Source organism: Cupressus sempervirens, chromosome 6, assembly GCF_028749045.1.
Source record: "Cupressus sempervirens isolate cs-2001-9-10 chromosome 6, ASM2874904v1, whole genome shotgun sequence".
Taxonomy (NCBI): Eukaryota; Viridiplantae; Streptophyta; class Pinopsida; order Cupressales; family Cupressaceae; genus Cupressus; species Cupressus sempervirens.
Window position 1 is genome coordinate 406706800 of NC_143123.1, and position 20267 is coordinate 406727066.

The window sequence follows — 20267 nt, forward strand, 5'->3', positions numbered from 1 at the left end:
ATTCGCATTTATCTAACTTGAGAAAAGGCAGGTTGATTATCATAGAGGACGGTCATTTGGGATTTGTTCCACCAGTACTGGTTGTAGAACCAAACCGAATTTGTTGCCATAGATGTTCCATCCTCAATGTGATTCCAATAATAGAAGGCATGGGTGCGGCTCTTAATCTCTAGCATAGGATGTCCAAAACTAGCCTCAAAGAAAGTTGAATATGCAAGTTGTGATTTTGTAAATTATCTAGCAAGCCCTTCTATGTTCCTACCATCACCAATGGTTATATAGATAGGTGTCAACATGTCTTCAATGAGCGAACAACTTACATTTGTAATATTGTATGCTATATTTGAAACCTATGAGAACACTCATAGGCATGAACATGGCCTACAAACACAAGCTCTACTTTGTATTTGACAAACCATGGCTCAAATACAATACGCGTAGTTTCTCCCTCTGTGTAGTAATATGCATTAGTGTTGTAGATAGAAGAATGCATAAGAACTAAAAGCCAAAGTGTCTTCTTCCTATCAACGCACTTGAGCTCTTTTTTTAACCAAATTCCTTGTGGAGTGTATTTTGCAAAGAGAAGTATTGCTAGATGCTTTGAAAGGTACATAGTAGCAATGCAGAAAAGGTTTGAGGAATGCAACAATTTCTCCCAAGTTTTGCCTGAATTCTATTTCATGATTTCTTGATGTCCATATCCATGGCCGATAAGGGGTGCTTGGCTTCACAAAGCACCCCCATGTATCCCAATGAATACCATTATCAAACTTATGATCATCAATATAGGAGAGATCTCCAACATAGAGAGTTGCCTACCCATTACTTTGTAAATAATGCTCAAAAGTTGAAACAGATCCAAAAGTTTCCCTAGGTCACCTATTACTCTAAATGTGTAAGCAGAATCTGGATCAATAATTGGAGGTGTAAAAAAACTAAAATTCATAAGTTGAACTTCCATTTCCAATTTTGTGGTACTTTGTACCAAGCTCAAGATCATCAATAAGACAATGATGAGTGAAACCAGATGTATAGTTGTAAAATACGTAGTTTGTTGCTAAACCTTTTGCATGATGATCATAAGTATGCTCGAATATGCCATAAAACACCTCATTGGATCCAACCTTTGATGGGGTCACCCAAGACACGATAATTGTCTTTCCTTCATAATCACCTTGAGTGATATGGACCTACTATACTTTTGTACACCTCGATCTGTATTTTGGGATCACTTGATTTTAGGTTTGCAATTTTCTCCTCGTCTGATAAAGTCTCTTCCTTCATAAGTTCCACGACTATGCTCGAAGTCCAATTCTCCCGAGCTCTCAATGAGCCCTCGAAGCAAGGACCGAGTTAAGTATCATTCTATGACTTCCAGGCACATACTCCTTTATTATTAAATATTGATTTTTTAGGGTCTTGGAAATAATAATGATGTTTAGCAATACAATGACAACTTCTGCAACTAAATTTATCTTTTCTCTGACATGCCTAATACTTGACATGTAGGATTCTAGCCACAATAAATATAGCTGGTTTAGAAGCCACCATTGCTCATACAATTTATTTAATAATATTTGTAATTCCATCTTACTCGCAGGTCCTACAAAGATCAACTTGAGCTTGATATGCTTTTCTCTAATGGAAACTTTAGCAAATTACTCTTCTGTGGGCTTTGGGTACACAACCAAAAGGTTCTTGCAAATACCAATTCAAACACTTGACTCTAAGCATTTTTGAAATTGAAGTCTTCATGTTGAACTTGGGCTTTTAAATCTGCCTAAATTGGGTGAATTATTTCTTCCACCTGTTATGCTCTATTGAATTGCATTGAACCACTATGAATTGCCTTTCACCTAAATGAATCTGGAACATCTGCACAAACCAACTTGAACCATATTGTTCTGCTTTCAACCAAGAGCCTTCTAAAAATTGAAAACACTAGACCACCTACAACATGATATTACGAAGTAATTGGTAAAATACTTGCTTATTATTAATGGAGACCAAGAGGTCAATATATACAAAAGAATGAAACGATGTTTCCTTAGGAAACGATCATAAAGAATAGAAACATTCTATTCTAGCTAATAGAAAACTAATAGTTATCTACAAGCTAACTAAATATTAGAAACATTCTAATATTTACAATAGATTACAAATAGATAACCATTAGATAATAATAGACACTATCTATTATTGTAATACCCTCCCTTAATGGTTAATCTATCTACAACACCAAGTTGTCCTCTAAATTTGACAAACTTATCAAGACCAAGAGGCTTGGTGAGAATGTTTGCAGTCTGATCCGTTGTATGAATATACTGTAAGTCTATTGTTCAATCTTCAACCAGCTATCGTATGTAGTCACAATGAACATCCACATGCTTAGTTTGTTCATGGAAGACTGGATTCAGAGCTAATTTGATAACGCCTTCATTATCAACAAACAAAGTGGTCGGCCCTGCTAGCGACATCTACATATCCCCAAGCATTTGAGAAGTTAAACAGCTTCACAACCTGCCTTAACTGTCCCTTTGTATTCAAACTCTATGGAGGAGAAAGAAACGACCTTCTGCTTCTTATTGGTCTATGTTACGATACTGGATCACAAACTGAACACATATCCAAAAGTTGACTTTTTATAGTCAATAGAGTCTACCCAATCTAAATTTATGAACCCACTGAGTCTAGGATTAGAACTCCGAGAGTAAAGAAGTTCATAAGCTGTAGTGCCCTTCACATAACGAAGCACACACTTTGTTGCCATCCAATGATCAGCCTTGGGAGCTGTCATAAAGCGTGAGATGTAACTAACTGCGAAGCTGATATCAAACTTGTAGCAAAGAGGTAGATGAGGCTGCCTACTAGTTGCCTATATGCAGTATCTTCAACGAGAGTAGAATCATTTTTTGCTGATAACTTGAGACCTTTCTCCATAGATGTAGATGCAGGCTTGCAATCTTGCATGCAGAATTTGTCTAACAGAGCCCTAGCATATTTAGACTAAGAGATGAAAATACCAGAAGACTGTTGCCAAACCTCAACCCCTCGAGAATAATGCATGAGCCCAAGGTCACTCCTATCAAAAGACTGGCATAAATTCTGTTTGATTCCCTAAATCAAAAATGTTGAGCTGCCACTGATGATCAAATCATCCACATAAATAACCAGAAGGATGATGTCACTGTCAGTAGTCCTGATATGCAAATTTGAGGCTGAAGAACTCCTCCGGAAGCCTTGATCACTAAGATACTTATCAATTTTCATGTACCATGCCCAAGGGGCCTACTTCAAGCCATAGAGAGCTTTCACTAATCCGAAAACCTGATGTTCTTTACTGGCAACCTTGAAACTAGGAGGTTGTGTCAAGTAGAACTCCTCTTGGTCACCATTCAGGAAAGCATTCTTGATGCCCATCTGATGGACCTTCCAACCAAACTGTGCTACCATGGCTAGGACTAATCTGATTGTGCTCATCTTTGCAATAGGGGAAAAGGTCTCCTCATAATCAATGCCTTGACGCAAAGCCCTTTGCAACTAAATGAACTTTGTACTTATCCAAAGTACCATCAGATTTGTATTGAATTTTGTAGACCCATTTGCAGCCAATGGATTTCTTCCCTGGTGGAAGCTCGGAAAGGACCCAGGTGTTATTCTTCAGCAAGCGTTGGTGTTCAGTTGTCATGGCTTGTTCCCACTCTGGAATTCCTTTAGCCTCGGAATATGTTTGACATCAAAACACATTGTGAATGTTGTCCATGAGAGAAAAGTTAACGAACTCTATCAGTTTGCTCTTTTTCCGAGTTGTTCTCCCATCAACGAGCTCATCATCACGAAGATCAGCAAGTGTCTTAGCCCACCACTTAGGTCGAAAAGGACAATAACCAACATTAGTATCAGAAGATGCTCTATGATCAAGTTCCTCATCAGAAGAATCTAGATCAAACTTAGGTGAAGCATCTACAAATCTGGGTGATCCTTCAGGAGAAGCTGGAGGTGTCTGTACAGGGATCACTGGTATAACTAGAGCTGCAGGAGCTACTAGAGCCCTCCCATCAGGTGGACCTTGATGAAGCTCTAATTTTTAGGCCTCCATTTGTACACATTGTCTAATCTTTTCAAACTATGGGACAAACCATTCAAATCGGGACTTTTAATTTCAGCATAATATAAGGATATGATCCTAGAATCAAGCACAAACAAAAGATGCCATTATGAAAAGCTTGTTCCTGTTGTTGGTTGCTTTGATGAGATTAGGATAAAGCAACAAAGATCTACTGTGCAGGGTTGTGTGTTTAATATGTTGCATCCAAATCGAATTTTATAAAACAGGAGTTCTCATTTGTTACACTCCTTTTGGGAAGATGATTAAGAAGTGTTTAGAAAGCTTTCCTTGTATCCATTTAACTGCTAATATCAGATGGATCACATGAAGTGTTTCATAGATTGAACTAACAATAATAACTCTAGATTTTACAAGAAATTGTGTTGTTATGTGGAGCCTAATCAAACTCGGAGGTTTGTTCAATGCAATTTACCCCCAGATTATTTCTACGGGGGTTCCCCCCAAAACGGGGTCAACAGCCAAAAATGACTCTGCCATTGTAAAAGGCGTTGGCTGCTATTTTTCTATTGGACGACTTATTCTAACCCTAATTTTGTAAGCGGCAAAAGCTTGTATAAAATGGCTTAGGGTTAGAGATTTCATAATGTATGATAAGATTGTAGCTTCTTGCGGCGATATTGAGCTGTAAAGGGTTGTGGATTGTAATCATTGGATAATAATAATATTGGACTTCTTGTTGGTGGACATAGCCTAGGGATTAGGTGAACCACATTAAATCCTTGTGTCTTGTGCTCTCTTCTGTGTGATTTATTATTCTCTGATATTGGTTATATTTGCATATAACTGTTATTATGTCTATGGTTAATCCTAACAAGTGGTATCAGAGCTAGACTGTCGTCGTTTTTTCGTTTTTTTAGCCACACGTTTTTTTAGTTATCCTCTACAAGAAGGTCTCACGGTTGAGTGGGAGTGATGGCAAACGAGGGTAAGCTGAAGGTTAAAAGTTTAATGGGCAAAACTTTCAATTATGGAAAATGCAAATGGACTATCCTTATCAAAAGGATTTATGGTGGCTATTGGAAGGAAAAGCCAAGAAATAGAGAACTTTGACAGATAAGGAGTGGGAAATATTGGATAGAAAGGCACTAGGAAGTATTCAATAATCGGTGACATTTAATTGTACAAAAGCGAAGACGATGGAAGAGTTGATGCAAACCTTAGCGAAACTGTGTGAAAAAACCTCTTCTTCAAACAAGGTATTTCTCATGAAGCGTTCATTTAATATGAAAATGACAGAAGGTGGATCTGTTGCAAATCATTTAAATGAGTTTAATACAGTTACTACTCAGTTATCTTCTATAAATGTTAATTTCGATGATGAAATTAGGGCTCTCTTGATTTTGTGTTCTATGCCTGGAAGTTAGAATGGCTTGGTGATGGCTGTGAGTAATTTTGTTTTTGGATCTAATACCCTAAAATTTGATGATGTATCGATGTTATTCTAAGTGAGGAAATCGTAGGAAAACCTCAGGTGGCTCCACATCAAGAAGTGCTTTGAATGCACAAAGCAGAGGCAAAACGACTATGAGGCAGTAATTCTGGAGATCATGGGAAATCAAGAGGAAAATTAAAGGGGAAGAGCTCTCAATCCAGAGGACCAAGAGATTGCTAGTATTGTGGGAAACCAGGGCATAAAAGAAAGATTGTTACACTCGGAAGAACAATGAAAGAGATAAACCAGAAGGGAGAAAAGAGGCAAATGTGGTAAGTAACAAATCAAAAGAGGATGCTTTGCTTCTTTCTTTAGAAAGTGTTGATGATCCTTGGGTTTTAGATGTTGGGGCTTCATTTCATACTACACCCCATAGAAGTTATTTTATTGATTATGTCCAAGGGGATTTTGGACTTGTTTATTTTGGGGATGATGAATTATGTCAGATTGTTGGAAAGGGAAAAGTTAAGATTTAAGTTGCAGAATGGGAATCATTGGCTACTACACAAGGTAAGACATGTCCCAAGGCTGAGTAGGAATTTAATTTCAACAGGGCAACTCAGTGATGAGTGTTGCATAGTTATCTTTAATGATAAAAATTGGAAGGTTTCAAAAAGTTCCCTTGTAGTAGCAAAAGGTGTGAAAGTAGGCACCTTATATCTTTGTACATGTCATATTGTTCCTTCTACTTTAATTGTTTCAAAAAAACAAAAAATGTTCACGAACAGTTGCTGCAATTGAGCAAGAAGAACAAATTACTATAGATTTTGATACAACGCTGTGGCACAACATACTTGGGCACATGAGTGAGAAAGGTATGAAATTACTTCATTCAAAGAAAGTTTTATGAGGTCTAAAATGTGTCAATATGGATTTCAATGAAAGTTGTGTATGGAAAACAAAAGAGACTGAGTTTTGAGAAGAGTGGGAAAGATAAGAAAAATTTAATTGTTTTGGAGAAAAATGAATGTTTAGGAATAGTTGCTACAATTGAGCAAAGAGAACAAATAGTTGTTGTAGATCTTGATACAGCACTATGGCACAATAGACTAGGGCACATAATGAGAAAGGTATGAGATTACTTCATTCAAAAAAACTTTTATTGGGTCTAAAATGTGTCAATATGGATTTCTATGAAAGTTGTAGTATGGAAAACAAAAGAGAGTGAGTTTTAAGAAAAGTGAGAAGGAAAAGAAAAATGAGAAATTAGAGCCTGTGCATATAGATGTATGGGAACCAGCTCAAGTATCTTCCCTTGGTGGCTCTCATTATTATGTTACATTTATTGATGATGCAACTAGAAAAGTATGGCTCTCATTATTATGTTACATTTATTGATGATGCAACTAGAAAAGTATGGGTTTATTTCCTTAGACAGAAATATGATGTGTTTCAAGCTTTTAAGAAATGGAAATGCTTGGTTGAAAATGAGACTGGTAAGAGATTAAAATGTCTCATATCTGATTATGGTGGTGAGTATTGTAGTTATGAATTTGAAGATTATTGCTCCACTAATGGTATTCGCAAACAAAAAACTGTTCCAAGGACTCCACAAAAAAATGGAGTGGTTGAAAATATGAATGGGACAGTAATGGAGCGTGCAAGGTGCATGAGGTTGTGTGTTGGGCTGCCATTAAACATGTAGGCGGAGGCTGTCAATATTATTGTATATTTGATTAATAGAGGTCCCTCTACTCCTTTGGGTTGTCATATTTCAGAGGAAGCATGGATTAGTAAGAAGATGAGTTTTTTTTTTCTCAGAACCTTTGGTTGTAAAGTATTGCACATATTGATTCTGAAAATAGAACCATGCTGGAAGCTAAGTCAAAAAAATGTGTATTTGTTGGACATGGAGTTGATAAATTTGGTTATAGGCTATGGGATTTTGAAAATCATAAAATTGTAAGAAACAAGGATGTCATATTCAATGAGAAAGCATTGTACAAAGATCTGTTACAAACATGAGAAGAAAGAAAATGATTATGTAGTGTTGGATGATACTCAAAAAGATGTTGCAGCAGTACGCCATGCTCTACAACAACTGCAACAACAAATACCACACACCCCAGTGAATGTTAGATGGTCAACAAGGCTAGGTAGACCTCTAGAACTCTTTGTACTCTATTTTACTAACTGATGCTAGTGAACCTGAATGTTATGATGACGTTGTGCAGGTGGATACAAAGATTTAGTGTGAGTCTACAATTAAAGAAGAAATGGACTCCTTGCTGAAAAATCAGACATGAGACTTCTGCAAGTTGCCTGCAAGTAAAAAAGCTTTACAGAATAAATGGGTTTACAGGTTGAAAGAAGAGGATGGAGACAAGAAAAGATTTAAAGTCAAGTTAGTTGGAAAAGGATTTGCACAGAAAAAGGGAATTGATTTTGATTAGATATTTTCTCATGTTAAAATGACTTTTATTCGTACTATTTTAAGTATTGTGGCTACTGAAGATTTGCATTTGGAGCAACTTGATGTTAAACTTTTCTTCATGGATTTGGATGAAGAGATATATATGGCATAGCCACAAGGATTTGAGATCAAAGGTGAGGAGAACTTAGTGTGCAGATTGCAGAAAAGTTTATATGGCTGAAAGCAAGCACCTCGACAATGGTATTTAAAATTTGACAGTTTTATGCATGAGCATAGTTAAATTAGGTGTCATTCAAATCATTGTGTTTATTTTAAGAGGTTGGATAATGATAGCTACATTATTTTATGTTTATATGTTGATGATATGCTTGTAGTTGGGTCTAACATGGATCACATTAAGGGGTTAAAACAACAATTAGCACATCCATTTGTTATTAAGGATTTGGGGGCAGCAAAACAAATCCTTGGTATGAAGATTTGCAGAGATAAAAAAAATAGATAATTAACTTTATCTCAGGCTGATTATATTGCGAAGGTGTTACAACATTTCTCTATGGAGAATGTTCAAGTTGTCAACACACTTTTACCTGGTCATTTAAAATTGACTAAGGAGATGTATCCCAAGACACAAGAAGAGGAGGACAAAATGTCCAAAGAAGTTTGATGTATGTCATGGTATGTAGTAGGCCCAATATTGTACATCCAATGGGAGTTGTTAGCAGGTATATGAGTCAACTTGGAATTGAGCGATGGAATGCAGTCAAATGGATTCTCAGATATATGAGAGGAACATCCAGTAAGTGTTTACATTTTGAGGACTCTACTACTGAATTACAGGGCTATGTTGACTCAGATTTGGTAGGGGATATTGATACCAGGCAGAGTACTATAGGTTACGTATTTACTATTAGTGCGGTAGTAGTGAGTTGGGTTTCTCAGTTACAAAAGATGAATGCTTTATCCACTACAAAGGTAGAGTATGTTGCTGCTACAAAGGCAACCAAGGAGATGATATGGCTTCAATTCTTCATGGAAGAATTGGGACACCCACAAAGGGATAATTATTTGTTCACAGATAGTCAGAGTGTCATTCATCTTGCAAATAATTTTTCTCTACATTCAAAGACAAAATACATACAGTTGCAGTACCATTTCATTCGATCAACTTTGGATAATGGACAGTTAAAGCTGCAGAAGATACATATAGATGATAATCCAGCAGATATGTTTACCAAGGCAGTAACAAGGGAGAAACTAAACTCCTCTTTAACTCCAGTTGATCTTCTAGACTGAACAAAATAAAAGAACAGCAAAGTCCAGGGTGGTTTGATATTCCATTGGGAGCTACAGGTTTAGCGGTACTATGATCAGTCTCCAAGTGGGAGGTCATTATTGTGGAGTTTGATCAGTCTCCAAGTGGGAGATTGTTGTGATGTGGAACCTAATCAGACTCGGAGGTTTATTCGATGCGGTTTCCCCTTAGATTATTTCTACAAGGGTTTGAAGGCAGTGCCCCCAAGACATGGTCAAGGGGCAGCGCCCCTTGTAGGGTCCTGGAGTAGATTATTTCTATAGGGGTTCCCCCTAAAACGATGTCAAGAGCCAAAAATGACTCTGCTATTGTAAAAGGTGTCAACTGTCATTTTTCTATTGGACGACTTATTATAACCCTAATTTTGTAAGCAGCAAAAGCTTGTATAAAATGGCTTAGGGTTAGCGATTTCATAATGTATGATGAGATTGTAGCTTCTTGCGGCAATATTGATCTGTAAAGGATTGCGGATTGTAATCACTGGACAATAATAATATATTGATCTGTAAGGGTTAGCGATTTCATAATGTATGATGAGATTGTAGCTTCTAGCGGCAATATTGATCTGTAAAGGATTGCGGATTGTAATCACTGGACAATAATAATATTGGACTTGTTGTTGGTGGATGTAGCCCAGGGATTGGGTGAGCCACGTTAAATCCTTGTGACTTGTGTTCTCTTCTGTGCGATTTATTATTTTCTGATATTGGTTATATTTGCATGTAACTGTTATTTCAGTCCATGGTTAATCCTAACAAATTGTTCAGCACTGGCTGATCTTGGTTGAGAATTAGGACAGTGTTCACATCTATTGTTCATTTTGTCAGTAAGATGTCAAGGGCTGAAGCTTACATTCACAGTACCTATATTTGAGGCTTGTCTTCTACATTATTACATATGGGGAATCTAAGACAGCGGGCTAAAGGCAGATATCTCTTATATTGTCTTCCTTCAAGAATGTGAACACCAACTAGAAGTAAGAGGACATTATCTACAAAACTGATATGCTTGAATTTTTCAATTTTTAACCAGACATGAAGGTTATTTATATCACACCAATGAAGACCATAAAGGAATCATGTGAGCAGATATTGGGTATGAAGCTTAGAGAGAATGAATCATTATAAAGATTTGGAATAAGCTTGTTTGTTTCATCATATGGGAATAATTATTGGATTCTTCCAGGCAATGTGACAAAGTAAAAGACAACAGAAAAATTGTAATCACAGGCAAATTGCAGCAGCATTGTGAGAGCGGATCAGCGCATAATTTTTAGTGATATAAGCAGTGGCCCAAACAATGCAGCAACTAAGATGGAGGAATAGATATTTGGAAGGTGTATATGTATCAGGAAGTAGCGGTTAGGAGTGTCAAAGTTGTCATATCACTATTATGCTTGCAGAGCATAAACTTGTTGATGTTGGATATTTATAATATAGCAGACAGCAGAGGATTGTGCAAATATAAATCTGGTATATGCAGTAAATCCTAAGGAGAGTTTGATTGACTCATGTGGTTAGATACACATCCCAGGGAGTGCAAGTCCTTCTAACATTCAGATAAAGCCCATGATAGACGCTTGCCTGGAAGATGGTAAAATATGCTGACTGTGAAAACTACAGAGATATGAAAAAATATGGAGGTGATCGTAATGTCGTTGAGTATACTCACGGGAACACACTCAACCTCCAAGAAGAATGAATCAACATTTCTTATCCATGATTTATCAGAACATAGTACCGGCATAAGAATATGATCACCAGTGTGTCTGAGGCATGGTTGGAAGTTCTTGAGAAGGGGAGATATCTGGGACTGGACAGTTGAGGAGCTGCAAATCTAAGACCCGATTCAGACCATGCACCACCTGTGGCCAAGTCTCACACATCAACGAGGACGGACTTATTACAATTCGATATCAATCATACCTTTTCAAAAGTTGATGATATTGATTGAATTTACGCACAGCAATGTTTTACTTTATTGGTCACAATTAATAACTGAACAATCGATACAATTCATATTCATGGACAAATTTCTAAAAAAATTACATACTCAAGTTATACGCACATTTGATAGATTAGTATATTACATTCTTTCATTGGCAAAGAAACGGACGTTTTGAACTAAGCCTTTGGATGTTGGATTATTGAATAAAAAATTTATGCAATTCTAGAGTCAAACTGCATTGAATGGATCATCTGTAAGGAGTGTCTCTAGTGCACTTTTACTTCCAACATATTTTGTAAAAGCATAATTATTTATTTTAAATGCTAGAGTTGAAATATTATTAAGTTCTGTCCTTTATAATTATTTTTAAATTCTATAAATGATTTATATGATAGATAAGTGGATAGGGTCAATTATAGCATTTTAAACTTGATTATCGCAGATATTGTGAAATATTTAATTGTTTATGAATCTGTATCTAGTTTGTCTCTTTAGGGGTTAAAGTGCATTCTAGACTAGTTTAAAATTGTGACTTTATATTTGATCCATCACGTCTTGATGACTAAATTGTCTATGGTTAAAGTGCATAGAACTCTATAAAGTTGTGTGTTATAACTTAAATATTGACTCTATTCACCCCTTAAAATTTTGGCACTGGTCTTTATATTATTCGTGATTCATAATCCATACACTAGTAGTTATTTCATACTTTTCCTTTGAAGAATTAATATATTGATTTGTTGCAATAATCGATAATAATTATTCTTTATTTAAAATACTATCACATTTATATAATCATTTACTTTTGTTCTTAATTTGTAATTTGCAAGTTTAAAGTTTTTTGTAATCCTTTTCATTTGGGAAACTTTCGTTGCATTCTCAATTTAACCAATCTGCTATAAGTATTTTAGATTTAAGTGATTTGTTCAGGATCCGGTGCACCCGCCTTGGCCTTGTAGAGCCAAAAGTGCAAAAGAACAAACCGGTTGATCTTGTCAAGTTGGCCATAGTCGGTTGGATATCCCAGCATCGAGTTGGCAAGACTCGTAGGATTCAAATCTATGGTTTTTGGAACCAACAGACCTAATGAAAGCCTAACTCCCAAATCATGAGCCTTTGTAGACTGGTATGCCGGATCAAGAACAAGAGAAACAAGCATGAATGATTCTCATTGCTCATCAAAGACTAAATCACGACTATACAAGAGACGAGATGTCTCAATGTTGATCAAGCGGTAGGCTTTGTGAAGACTATTGAATCCAGCAAGCATGAGTTTCTAACTCTTGACATCCAACTTGGTGTGTGACGCATCAAGGATACAAACCAAAGCAAGAGAGCCAAAAACCTTCAAGTGACTAATTTTGGGCTTGCGACCTGATTAGGCCTCTTTCGAGGTCTTACCTTTGACCGCCACTGTGGCTGACCGGTTGAAAAGATAAATTGCAGTGTTAACTGCTTCTGACCAAAACTTCTTCAGAACATGTCTATGTCGAGCATAGATCGAGCCATTTCGGCGATTATTCTATTCTGACATTCAACTACATTGTTTTGTTGTGGTGTGTGGGTGTGCTTAACTGGCATTTGATGTCATGAGTATCCAAGAAGCGAGAGAATTCATTAGAACAAAATTCCCCCCACATTGTATGACCTAAGAGTGATAACAGATTTCCCAGACTCTTTTTCAACTTAAGGTTTAAACTTCTGAAAAACAAGAAATGCATCAAACAAGAAATGCATCAAATTTCTTTTTAAGAAAATATACCCACATTTTTCTATTGAAATCATCAACAAACAACAAAAAATACCTGGACCCAAGAACAAAAGGAGTACCATAGGGTCGCAGATATTGGCATGAACAAGCTGAAGTACCTGAGAAGCTCACCATGAATCACTACTGGTGAAAGGTGTGTGATGTTACTTCCTAGCTTGACATGCATCACAAACTCCAAGTTATCGAGTCTCAATATCTAGCAAACCGAGAACACGCTCTTCCCAAGCAAGCTAAGAGAGATAATGCACATTTAAGTACACATACCACTAATGCCAAAGTGTGCTGATAGAAAACCATCGAGCAGCCATAGCTGAGTCTTGAGAATCACCAGAATCAGTTAAGTCGGAAAAGACCGTGATCTTCAAGACCCATTGCAACAATAGACTGAGTTGTCATACCAGTAATGGTACACTAATGTGAACTGAAGGTGACATCCAACTGTGGAGAGTGTCGCAGCAACTGACTGACTAAGAGTATATTTAGTTCCATCTCTGGAACGTAGTACACATCGAGGAAAATGAGATTCCTCCCAGTAGACTAAATCTGAATGTTGCCTTTACCGACAACAGTTTACTCTTCTCCGCCACCAAAAATAACAGAATCTGAATAAGGTTGGTAGTTAGTGAACCAGTCTCTGTAGTGAGTGAAATGACGAGAGGCACCTAAATCATATACTAGGCAGACGACTTCACATGATTTGCAGATCTTAAGCATAAAGGCATAAAAGGTAAATTCGTTCTACTCAGTGTGCTCTGCACTATTTGCTTCGGGTTGCGAACCAGATTGCTTGGATTGGGGAGTTAAGCGTTTCCAACATTCAACCTTAATGTGACCATACTTGTGGCAATAGTTGCATTGAATGTTCTTTTTCCTGGAGCCTTCTGAAGCTGGAGCAGAAGACTTACTGTTAGACTTGCCTTTATTCTTCTGAAAGGATTTAGCAACAAAGGCTTGCTCTATGGAGTTGCAGCTGGAATTGCTACCAAACTGTTGTTTCCACTACTCTTGTTGAAGCAGAAGTGTGCAAAGATCTATGAACTTCAGATCAACACCAGTAGAAGTGATGTTGAGAGTCTCGATAAAATGCTCGTAGGACTTGGGAAAACTTTTGAGGGTTATGACCACAATGTCCTCTTCCTCCATCTTGCATCCAATGGCAAGCAATAGACCACGGATTTCCTTAATCCTATCTGAGTATTCCTAGAGCGATTTTCGCTCATCCATGATAATAGAAAACAAAGTGTTCTTGAGAAAGAAAGCTTTTCTTTTATTTGAAGTCTCATGAAGTTTCTTGAGATGCTCCCCTATCTCAGCAGTTTTCTTGTTGGATGGAATTCGAGGGAGCTAATCATCAGCTACTCATTATTTGAGAAGCATCACCGTCTCCCAATTATTTAGATCTCATGTATTTCGATCAGTACCAATTGCAATTGAACACTGTGTAACACCCATAACAATCTGATCAATATTCCGATATTCAAAGATTGCTAGTATCCACTACTTCCATAAGCTATAATGTCGATTGTTGAATTTTGAATTACCCTCGAGCAAAATATTAGTCAGAGATGCCATTGCACGTTTTCCAGTGAAAAAGCATGAAAAATTATGAAGGCACGTATTTCAAGGAAAAAATTGTAAGACCCAAAAAAAATAGAGGTATCTAGAAGAGCTTAAAAAACCCAAAACGAATATGTTGTTAGATTCTAGATCCACTATCTCGAAAATCCAGACACAAAAATGGAGGCAGCCAGAAAAAACAGAAGACAGCCCAGTTGAGATCTCGAAAAATCCACCAAGAATCAGTAAAAAATACTTTGATCTAGTACAAAAAAAGGGTTTCAACCAAAAATGGCCATGGCTGCAAAAAACCCCAAAAATGACGGAAATGTGTAGAGAACGCACAATTTTTGGGCATAAATCTGTTACTAAGAGTTTGATAAATCATAGACGTCACTAAATAGAGAAAAAACGACCATAAAACAAGCAAAAATGACCATTGTTTTTGTAAGAAAAAAAAGACCACGAACAGGCTGCAAAAACACATGAAAACATGGCACGATTTTACCAAAAAATTATAGACGGCAATTGCAAAAAAAGGGCCAAAGTTGTAGACAAAAAAAGCCTTTAGACGAAGCGGATAGCAAAGAAAATAATTTCGAAAATAAAAGACAGATAATTTGAACTGAGAAATTATAATTATTTTGGAAAAAATTTAGAGTATTGGCTCTGATACCCCATTACGAAGTAATTGGTAAAATACATACTTAATATTAACAGAGACTGAGAGGTCAATATATACAAAAGAATGAAACAATGTTTCCTTAGGAAACGATCGTAAAGAATAGAAACATTTTATTTTAGCTAATAGAAAACTAACTGTTATGTACAGGCTAACTAAATACTAGAAACATTTTAATATTTACAATAGATTACAAATAGATAACCATTAGATAATAATAGACGCTATCTATTATCGCAATAATGAACTTGTTGAACCAATTGAACTGCTTTGAATCAATTGAGCCATTTTGCACTTAGTTCAATGAGGTTCAAATCCCAAATAGAACCGAGATATAAAGCTCAAGTGAGGGTTGAGATGAAGAAGGTTCGCATTTTGAGAAAATTTAAATGGGGCAGCCATATGAGGGCTAATATTGGCTCTACAGGGGGCTATCAGAGAACTCCATGATGCTCTGGTCAACAAACAATACCAAAGAACCATTAGGCAATAGGGTCACAAAGAAAGGAGTACAAGGTGCTGCTTGCAAATGGATAAAGAGGAGCAGGGTATAGCTACAAGCTAACACAACCTAGACTAACAACACAACCAAAAACAATTGGACCAAAGCAAGCTACAACTATCAAGCCAAAAACGTATTTACAAATTTATACAAGCAAAAAAATCTACCTTATGAGAATCACTTCAAAGTAGTCTGAACTCGGTCAGCACTGGTGACTCAGTGAACACTACGGAACTCGGCATATAAACTGAATCACTTGGTTGATGCTCCATGGCTCGGTCAACACTAAGACTGCGAGCTCGGTATAAACTAAATCACTTGATTGACCCTCCTTGGCTCAGTCAACACTAGATTCACATCACTAACACTGTGAGCTCGATAGACACTGGAGACCATGGTTGACACTGTAGAACTTGGTTAATATTGTGAAGCTCGGTAGCAATCGTCACTGATCAACTCGGTAGATATTGCTCGACGTGAACTGAATGCAGATTTTGAAACTTGGTAGCAATTGTAGAACTCAGTAACAACTATATTACTCGGCAGTAACTGTAGCACTCAGTTAACACTGCAAACTGAAAGATGAGCTCGGTTCAACTTAACCAATTGACTAAGTGTGAGTCACTAATAAACAAACTTGACCTTAATGTCAACAATCTCCCCCTTTGGCATTAGTGACAAAAACACTTATCAATCCAAAACTGAATACTCAAAATTTCAAGTCCAAAACATTCTTTTATCTCTATCCTGTGTCTTCAACTCGGTAACATACTTTGTTTTTGAGATTTTTCAAAAATTGTATTTGTAAAAGATGTTTTCTAATTATTTGTACATGTAATTGTATAATATTACATTGCTCCCTCATACATATATCACATATTATACATCTCAATATATATAATATTTCTCCTCGATATATATATATATATATATATATATATATATATATATATATATATATATATATATATCATCTTATACTTTACTTCTCCCCCTTTTTGACATAAATGCCAAAGGTGTATGCTACATGGTAATGTCAAAATGTGACAAGAAGTCAAAATGTACCTTCAAAATCAATGTCATAGTCTTGTTCCAATTTTCCTGCAACACCTTGCTTGCATGACATGCAATCTATACTTCTGCTGGTAACTCCATCAAGTGATCAGCTATGGAAAAGTTATTATCATGGAAGAGAGTTTTCACATGTGCAATGTGTTTCTGCAATGCATCCATGTTCGGAAGAATCGTGCCTTGGATGTCTACAAGTGTGGCCCTAATCCTGGCTTCTTCCCTTAATAATTTTTCTTGCAAATTAGTCAAAAATCTGATCTTTGAGTAGTGAGCAGAACTGTAGCTCGAATCAAGTGACAACTGGTGTGCACTTGCCTTCAAGTCTTAATCTATCTTGGATAATTTATCTTTGATTCCCTGGGTGAAGATAGATGTATCACACAACTTACTAAATAGTGAAGTTACATTATTTGCAGAGGTTTCCAATGAACTGAGAGTAGTAGACAATTCTACTTGATTGATTGCAATTTTCTGTGCTACTTGCTCCAATAATTTGTTCTCAAATTTCCTCTCTGCTCTTTGTAACAACTTTTCTTGTCCATTCAAATCTTCATTGAATTTCTGGACAACTTCTGCTAATTGAACCAAAATAGGTTGTGTACTATCAACCTCAAGACTTAGTGCATCTATAAATATGTTATTTACATCTTCAAGCACGTGGTTTTCTCTGCTCTTTTCTTCTCTAAGATTCTGTTGCTTAGCTCTCTTTTGCAATAGTTCACCTATAATGTTCATTTGATCAAGATTCAAAGTAGAGATATCCCAATTCGGGATAACTATATCCTCATCGAGATCAATGTCTTCTTTACCTTTAACCTTATTTGAAACTTTAGTACTCGGTTAAGACTTGTTCTCAACTGTCCTTGTACTTGTTACTAACACATTTGGAATTGTAACAACAGTAGAAACAGAAGGGCTAGCAACAAAAGTAGATATTGCACTAACAGTAGAAATACCTTGTTGTTGCATTGCCAAATTTGATGACGGTGGAGGCACAAGCTGCTCAATAAATGAAGTGCTGATCACTTCAGTCAATATGGTACTCAGTTGAACAGGTGTAGAGATTGGTTGGGTGCATGGTGTTGCAATGGTTGCCACAACCAACCTGGCAGAAGCTTTCTCTGAGCTTGATGGCATTAAATCTTTGCTCAGAGAATGAGGAAATGAGGCCATTATTGTTGCTACAATCTTCTTTGGGTCAGTTTCCTCAATACTCTAAATCTCAAGGAGATTCTCTTCTGTAGTTTCATGTTCTTACTCCTCATCATCCCAATTTACATCATCTATTTCTATATCTTCTTCATCATTATTGTCATTATCTTCCTTGTCATCTTCATCATCCTTGTCACTAACATGAACAAAAAAATCACCCGGTTGATGAAGTTTGTAAACATTCTTCCATGTAGTTGTAGCTATCTTCACCACATGTTCAATGTCATTTACCAATATCATGCATGTGTTGAATTTTAGAGTGAGTTTTTCCTCATTTTTCTTCATGGATTCTTTCACCTCTTTGTCACTAAGACTCGGTATGAGCTGCCTCAGAGTTTGTTCAAATATATCTTTTGCAGTTTTCTTAGCATTTTCCCATTTTGGCTTGATTGCTTGCATAAGCTCATTGGGAATTTGTTGTACAAGTTGATCAAGAGAGTATTTTCATTTACCTAATTTTGACATCATTATGTCTTCAACTTGCTTCTTCTCATCTACACTCTTGGTTTCATATCTGAGAGATTTGAAATTTGTCATTCCAGCTCCTCCTTCAATTTCCTTCAATTTTTCTTAAAATGTAGGTGGAGGCCTTTTGAAAAAGATTTTCCTCAGCATCCTCCTTACCTAATTTCAATTTCTTCCTTGATCTTGATGCTCTTCTTGTGTATAATGCAGTAGATGACTTAGTAGGTCTGGTTATGATAACTTTAGCTTTCTTCCTTATAGGCTCTTCTTCCTCAAACTTTGTTTCTTCTACTTCATCCTCTGCTTCATCTTCTTCCACATCATCTCCTTTTCTTTCAGTCAATAAGAGAGTAGAACTTGCTTGCCTCAGTTTTGCTATCCTCTTCTTTCCTCTATTAACTGCTTGAGGAAGCTTAATTTCAAGTTCTATTCTTGCTTTGGCTTCTTCATAAGTACCAAAATATATGGCCTTGGCATCCGCAAGTTCATTCAGCAGTGCTTCAATAATATCTTGGTGTCATCAATGTTAACCTCATAGCTTAGAGGCTTTACCCACACCACTCTAGGTTTGACTGCTTGAATGTACACTTTGTCACAGTCTACCATGAAGCAAATATCATCCTTGTAGTCTTCTACAAGTTTCTTAGGTATTCTACATTTGTTATTCATCTTTTCCTTGAATGAATCAAAATAGTTGTCCATGATACTGACAAAGTTCTCACCCATCTCTGCCATATATTTATTTGAGTTACTGGGTTTGGACCCTGGAGCTTGGGTTCGGGTCCAAATTTGAGCCCAAGTCCAAGCAAGGTCCCTGTTTGGGATTGTGGGTCCGCCCAAGTCTGCGGCCCGGACCCTATTTGGAACTGTGGGTCCGCTCGGATCCCTGCCTGGACACACCACAGACCCAAGCAAATTCAGGAGGACCCGCAGCATGTGAGGCCATAAAGTGGTCCAAAAAGCATTTAAAAATGTGTTTTTAAAGTTTTTTTTTCTCTTCAAACCCTAAAGGAAGGCATATTAGATACTTTTCATTCATCTAATCTCTCATTTGCTTTCTCATTTTTCTCTCTCATTTTGGTGTGGCCATTTTGCAAGTTTAAAGAGAAGGTTGTAGAGATTGTTTGTGGAGTCGCAAATCCTTCAAATAATCAGTGTTGAGTGTGCCAGGTATGCATTTGATCCTTCCTTTTGCTTCTTTCATCATTTGTTTTTAGTTTTTTTATTGTTATAATTTTTTTATCAAGTTTTGTGTAAGTTCTGAAATTTATTTTTTTTATTTTTTTTATAGATTGCAAGAATCATAGAATGAGTAGTCAGAGTTTAGTGGGTGGGGAGGGATCCCAAAGATTTAAAATTGATAAAAGCTCTCCTTTGTGGAAGTATGCAACAAGAATTTAGCAATGTGTTGGAGGGGGGGCGTATATATGGAGATGCAATTTTTGTCAAAGCCAATATAAAAGCTCATATTACCAGATTAATCATCATTTGATAGGCCTGGCAAATCAAGGGATTAGCATGTTTGAGGGGTCCCTAGAGGTAGGTAAAAAGGGGTTGTCGGCTTCTCAAATAGCATGCATGTTAAAAGAACAACAAAAGGCTGATAGACTAGTGTCAAAGGGGAAAAAAGATAGATCAAAGCAAAAACCACCAACACCACCCTCTCAAACAACCACTAGACTGCATCCCTTCCTACCTACCCCATCTACGGAGGCTACCTTGTACAATAAGGTGAAGAAAGTTGTTCATCGCTAGAACAAGAGGACTACACCTTTACACCTCCTGGCATATGCACTTTCTCCCAAGTATTATA

At 36.8% G+C, this 20267-nt stretch overlaps 1 protein-coding gene and 1 pseudogene across 1 annotated transcript in view; both read right to left on the bottom strand.

Moving 5' to 3' along the window:
• The window catches only part of CARA (carbamoyl phosphate synthetase A), a 99888-nt gene that overhangs the window by 15980 nt on the left and 63641 nt on the right, over nt 1-20267 (bottom strand). The window lies entirely within an intron of this gene.
• Nucleotides 9-19390, bottom strand: LOC149552787 (purple acid phosphatase 5 pseudogene; annotated as a pseudogene).